This window comes from Egretta garzetta, unplaced genomic scaffold (assembly GCF_000687185.1).
Source record: "Egretta garzetta isolate BGI_Z169 unplaced genomic scaffold, ASM68718v1 scaffold512, whole genome shotgun sequence".
Classification (NCBI taxonomy): Eukaryota; Metazoa; Chordata; class Aves; order Pelecaniformes; family Ardeidae; genus Egretta; species Egretta garzetta.
In genome coordinates this window covers 313,947-320,031 of record NW_009258953.1, presented here as the reverse complement: position 1 = coordinate 320,031, position 6,085 = coordinate 313,947, and positions in this window count along the sequence as shown.

Sequence of the window (6,085 nt, the reverse complement as noted above, 5' to 3'; positions counted from 1 at the left end):
GTGCTCCAGATGCTACTACTTTTTTGGGGGGGAGGGAGGGTTGGCAAAGTAAGGCTGACCACTGGTCAAGAAAGGGTCAGCAAATCAAAGTTTTTCATAAAAGGGTAATAATAAATATGCCTCAATTATATGAAGATGTTCTAAATTGAGCTTAAGCTAAAAGAAAACTTCCACTCATCCTTCCCCTTATTTTAAACAAGAATTTTCATCTGCCAACCTGTTGGATATTGGAGGCATGGATATAGTTTCAATATGCTCACTTTTTTTTTTTGTGAGTTTCTTCTTGCTTTCATATTGTATCTTGAACATACAACTTCAAGGTTGTTACAGTAGGTTTCTATAGGTGGGAACTGGAAAGTTAAGGATTCTTGGTGAACTTGGTTTCTGTAGCTTCCTTCAAAGGAGATAGTGTTTTTCTGTCTTGGAATGGGTAAGAGCTTTTAAGTGTTGTGGGATTTCGTCTTGTAATGAAACTAATTTCTGTTCAACTTGCCTACAGTATACAAATAGTGGTGTTTATCTTTTTGTTGGGCTCTAAAAGAAAGATATAGGACTGTCCATTGCAACTTCTGCTTGGAGTAGAATACTTCAGTTGGCAATCACCTAGTCCAGCTGCCTGACCACTTCAGGACTGACCACGAGGTAAAGCATGTTATTAAGGGCATTGTCCAAATGCCTCTTAATCACTGACAGGCTTGGGGCACCTCTCCAGGAAGCCTCGTCCAATGTTTGACCACCCTCTCTCTAAGGAAATGCTTCCTCATGTCCAGTCTAAACCTCCCCTGACGGACACAGCTTTGAGCCATTCCCAGGCATCCTGTCCCTGGATTCCAGGGAGAAGAGCTCAGCACCTCCCTCTCCACGTCCCCTCCTCAGGAAGCTGCATCAAGCAATGAGGTCGCCCCTCAGCCTCCTTTCCTCCCGACGAGGCAAACCCAGAGGCCTCAGCTGCTCCTCGCAGGGAATCTTTTCCAGCCCCATCACCAGCTTTGTTTTGCCCTCCTCTGTATGCATTTGATGTCCCTAAATGGTGGGGCCCAGCACTGCACACAGCCCTCAAGGGTGAGGCCACACCAACGCTGAACACCATGGGACAATCCTCTCTCTTGACCGGCTGGCCACGCTGTGTTTGATGCACTCTGGGATGTGTTGTGCCCTCTTGGCTGCCAGGGCATGCTGCTGGCTCCTATTGAGCCTGCTGCCAACCTGCACCCCCAGATCCCTTCCTGCAGGGCTGCTCTCCAGCCACTCCTCTCCCAATTTAGACTTGTGCCTGGTGTTACTCCGGCCCAGGTGCAGAATCCAGCATTTGTTCTTGTTAAATTTCATGCCATTGATGATTGCCCAATGCTCCAATCCCTCTAGATCCCTCTGCAAGGCCTCATGCCCCTTGAGAGAGGCAACAGCACCTCCCGGTTTGATATCATCAGCAAACTTGCTAATGGTGCATTCAACTCGTGCATCCAGATCACTGATAAAAATGCTGAACAGAATTGGCCCTAGAATCGAGCCCTGGGGAACACCGGTGGTGACTGGTCACCAGCCAGATGCAGCCCCATTCACTGCAGCCCTTCGAGCCCTGCTGTCCAGCCAGTTCTTCACCCAACCCACTATGAACCTGCTCGTCTCACAGTTGGACAACTGGTCCAGAAGGACGCTATGAGGGACAGTATCAAAAGCCTGACTAAAATCCAGAAAAATGACATCCACTGCCTTCCCCTCATCCCTTAGGTGGGTGACCTTGTCATAGAAGGATATCAACTTAGTTAGGACTTCCCCTTTGTGAACGCATGTTGACTGTGCCTGATGATTGAGTTGTCCTTTAAATGCATTCCAATAACACACAGCTACTTGGTTAATCTAGTTAATATCTGACCACTAAAACAGATCTTCTGGTAACTAACTATATGTCAAGAAAGCAAAATTGCTTGGAAAGTGGGATGGGTTGAAAGAAACTTGCTTGTATTGTAGCTTATTGTGCAGCTGGGACAATAGAATACTCAATCTTTAAGCGATAATAATGTGCGGAATCGTGACACAGTTTGGTTTGGGGTGTGTGTGTGTCTTTTGTTGTGTTATTTGTTTGTGGTGTATTGTTTGGTTTTTTTATAAAGTTATCTCTTAGGGATGACACTGGATTATATTAATATGTTCCACTAAGTTTTATTTGACAGCGTTCATGAATGGAGACACTGCACAGCGTGCATAAGAAAGGTGTTGATTTTCTAGCTTACCATTAGTAACTATTACATGTTACTTCCCAAATGTTAAGACAACTGTGAGCTGAGATCAAAAGCTTAATCATTAGTAACTGTTTTGCCAACATCTGGTTATTTGATTTGCCCCTACATATACCTATGTATTAAAGAAACTTAAAATCACTTTTGAAAAAGTGGATTGGTTCACTTCATTTGTTTTATTGGGTAGATAATGAGAACTTTGGATTCGATACACTTCAGCTAGCGTCTGGCTGTATCCAGCGTTCTGTGGCTAGAGTAATCCTCAGTGAAAAATCAGGATCTGAGCTTACCTCAAGCTGAGAAACCTTGCTTCTGTTTCTGAAAATGCGCTGTGCAAGCAGCTGGATTTTTGTTGCACTATCTGTGTTTTTCACCAACGAGCATTCGACGTGTCAGTTTGTTTGCACTGGTGAAATACAGGAAGCAGAGAGCAGTAAAATGATTATGTTCTAGGCAATATCCGCAGTCTCCCAGAGAACCAGAAGCTGCATTATGAATGAACTATTACACGACTGCTCATTTTGTGAGCTGCCTCAAAAACCGTAAGGTGGCTTGAATAATGGGGTCAGAAAAGGCTAGTGTTACTTACAGCACCTGAAAGCTCAGAGTCCATGGGTGGGAAGGTGGTGGGCTTTGAGGGCGTTCTTTTCAGCACCATAAAGCACTTATCACTGAATCAATAAAATACTTGATAAGCGACGTGTTTTAGTCCTCTAGCCTGCAGCTCTGTTGTGCTGCCTCTGTTATAGGAGCTAGAATATAATGTAGCCTTTCCTGGAATACTGAGAGGACAGGCTTTTCTTGCTGCTGTAACGTTAGTTGTCCTTTGCTCCAAAAAGCAAGTAAGGAGCCTCTGTTAACCTGAACTTGGCATTCAAAAAATCCAGAAGTGTTTAGTGCCTGCTGATGTAATCTTTTTTTTCAGCTTAAAACACTAAACTGCACCTCAAATTGATGCTATTCTGACCCAGCCACGACAAACTGGGAAGCAGTAAACTTTAGCAGTAAGTTTTGAAGACTCAGAAATTTCTTTCTCTTCCTTTAATGACTTGCTGCTGCAAGTGTTCTAGGCTGTGTGATATCTGTACTCGCCAGTCTTCTGCACTGATGGGCACAATGGGTCTTGTGGTGACAGTCATACACGCAGAATTAAGTTAAAGCTCAAAAACCCCCAACCTGGGTTTGTTTTTTGCTTTATGTTGCTCTGTGGTTTGTTACTAACATCTCAAATTGAAGGTTGACTGCAAGCTGCATTGCAATGTAATATGCTCCATTTGAATACCCCTTTGCATGCCCAACAGAATAGGGTAGAGATCTTTTTTGAATGAGGATATGTGTCAGCATCTTCAGCCGTAAGAACATACGGTAGTGCCGGACTTGAATCTCTCTATCAAAAGATAGAGCAAATAGAAGGACTAAGTAACTTCCAAATCACCAGAAGATCAGAGCAATCAACTGAAGATGAGATGTCCTGAACAATACTTGCTTCAGCATCATGCACAGGAAATATGACACAATCTTTGTTCTGACAAATGCTAAATAATCAAGCAGAGATCTGACAGAAGGCTGTCCTGCTCCTCCTTTGCTGCTTCAGTTCTGACATTTAGTGTACAGGCTTTGTTGCTTGCTCTGTGCTTGGTTCACCTCTGTGCAAAGTCTCTTCTGCCACTGTACACCAAATGTAGCTTAGTCAGAGGAGGTGGCCAGCCACTTCTCCCGTGGCTAAACTTTGAAAGTGTCTTTCATTCATACTGCAAAAAAACCTGGTTGGTGGGTATCTCTTCTTTTTATATAGACCCCTTGATGTTCCTGTAAGGTATTTCAAATTTAAGACTCACTGCATCATAGCTTGCTTCTCAGTAAGCTGGTTCCCTCAGTTCGGTGGAGAGGTGCATGTTACGTGACTCTTTCCTTTGTATTGTGGGCCTGTGTGCTGCATTACTCTGTCCTTTCAAGCTTTTCCTTATGTCTTTGCAGATGACTATGTGCAAATGCTTTGGTCTCAGAAAAGTTTGGCATAGAGGACTTCCCAGTGGAAAAAATCTGAAAACATAACAAAGAGCAACCCTACACAGCAGGTCTGAATAAGAGCTAAGCTATCAAGTTGACTTATGAATGCTCCTTGCAGAAGATTGCTTTGCAAGACTCCCTGCCTCTGGTTGGTCTAGGAAGTTTTGGTTTCATAAGTTATATCTGCATGTATGTTGACTTACACAGGAGGTGTACTCAGCATCTGGCTATTTCTCTTCCTACTGCTCAGTTGTGTTTCTCAGTTTTGACCTCCAGCTTCAGGAAGACCGCTAACAGTTCGGCTTAGCTGTATATTTGGCTGCATAAAGATAGTCCATAACATCTCTGTTTGTAGAGGAGGTTTAAAGGATCTAAATACTGAAACTGCAAATCAGGTAAGGCAGTTGCTCCTGCCTGCTCGATATAAGAGGTCGGTTTCCACCATGAGCTTTATAGATGTTTAAGCTGATGCGGGGTGGTTCCCCAACAGCCTCTGTGGTCTTGTAGAATTATTGAAAAAGCTAAGCTGAGAGAGACCCCTGGAAGGCATCTGGTCCAACTCCATGCTCAGAGCAAGGTGAATTTCAAAGTTGCATCACTTTCTAAGTTAGATTGGATTGTTCAGGGTCTTGTTTTTGTTATGGTGTGACAATAGTTCTCAACAAAGATAACCTGGAAAGTACTGGAACGTGCAAAGTATTGTGTAGGTGCCTGAAAGTTCTTAACCTCCTCTTCTGGAGTGCAGCGGCATGGAGAAGGTAAAAGAGCTAGTCAAGTATAACAATTAAAAACTATCAAAAGCAAACCCTTTTTTAAAGAATGCTTAATATCAGCCCAGTTACTTGTGAGTACAGTTAGCTGTTGGGTTTGCTGTAGAGTTGGTCTATGCAGGGTGCCTCAGGTTATGTCCAGGCAGTATTCTGAAAAGGCTTTCCCACCCGAAGCTAGCATAGGCAGCAGGTGATGCTAAGCTGTGAGAGGACCAAGGCAGTAGGTTATTGATGCATTTGGTAGTTGCTTCTTAGCAATGCTTGTAGCGCTGTTGCAGAACATGCAGCCCTGTAGCAAGCTGGGGGCATAGCTTGACTCTGTAGCAGTCACTGGAAGACTAAAGGCTTTATTCTGTGCTTTAAACTGTGACTCTGCCTGTCTGTACAAATGTGGAGACAGCTACAGCCTTAAACTGCAGTCCAACAGATACAAATTACATTCAGGTAGCTGTAACTTTTTTTTTTTTTCTAATAGACTTTGTGAGAATGCCCTGAAAGATTAAAGAAGAAATAATCTGGAGTGGAAGGGGTAATTAAGTGTTTTCTTATATGAAAAAAATTTTGGCTTTTTTTCTTCAGTTTAGTCTAGCCTTCTGTGAAAGGCTACATGATGCAGAATGTTATTTATTTTTGTACCTGAAACTAAATTGTACCCTCTACTATGGCTGCTTTTTGACTTCTTGGTCTCATGGTGCCTGCCTGATCTATAGAATGTCCAACTATCATCTGCCCGTAATACTCTGTGCGTTGTATGGGTGGTATGTGATGGACCTGTGTTTAAAAGGAAGACATGTTAATATAGATCTTACTTGACCGCTGGGATTCCTGGGAGTTTAGCAGCGTCTTCATGCATGCGTCTAGGTCTCAAGTGATAACTGAAGTTTATCAGGCGTTCTTTTCAAATAGCCCAACTTCAAACAATGTATTTCAAGAGGTATATGAATGTGAACTCGAGTGTGCATTTAATGGCAGCCTTTAGTGAACTCGGTCAACTTGGCTGCACATTTGAGAGCTTTGATGGTTTGCTGCTGCTTGTAGAGGTTTGTTCCCATCTGTGCATTCCTG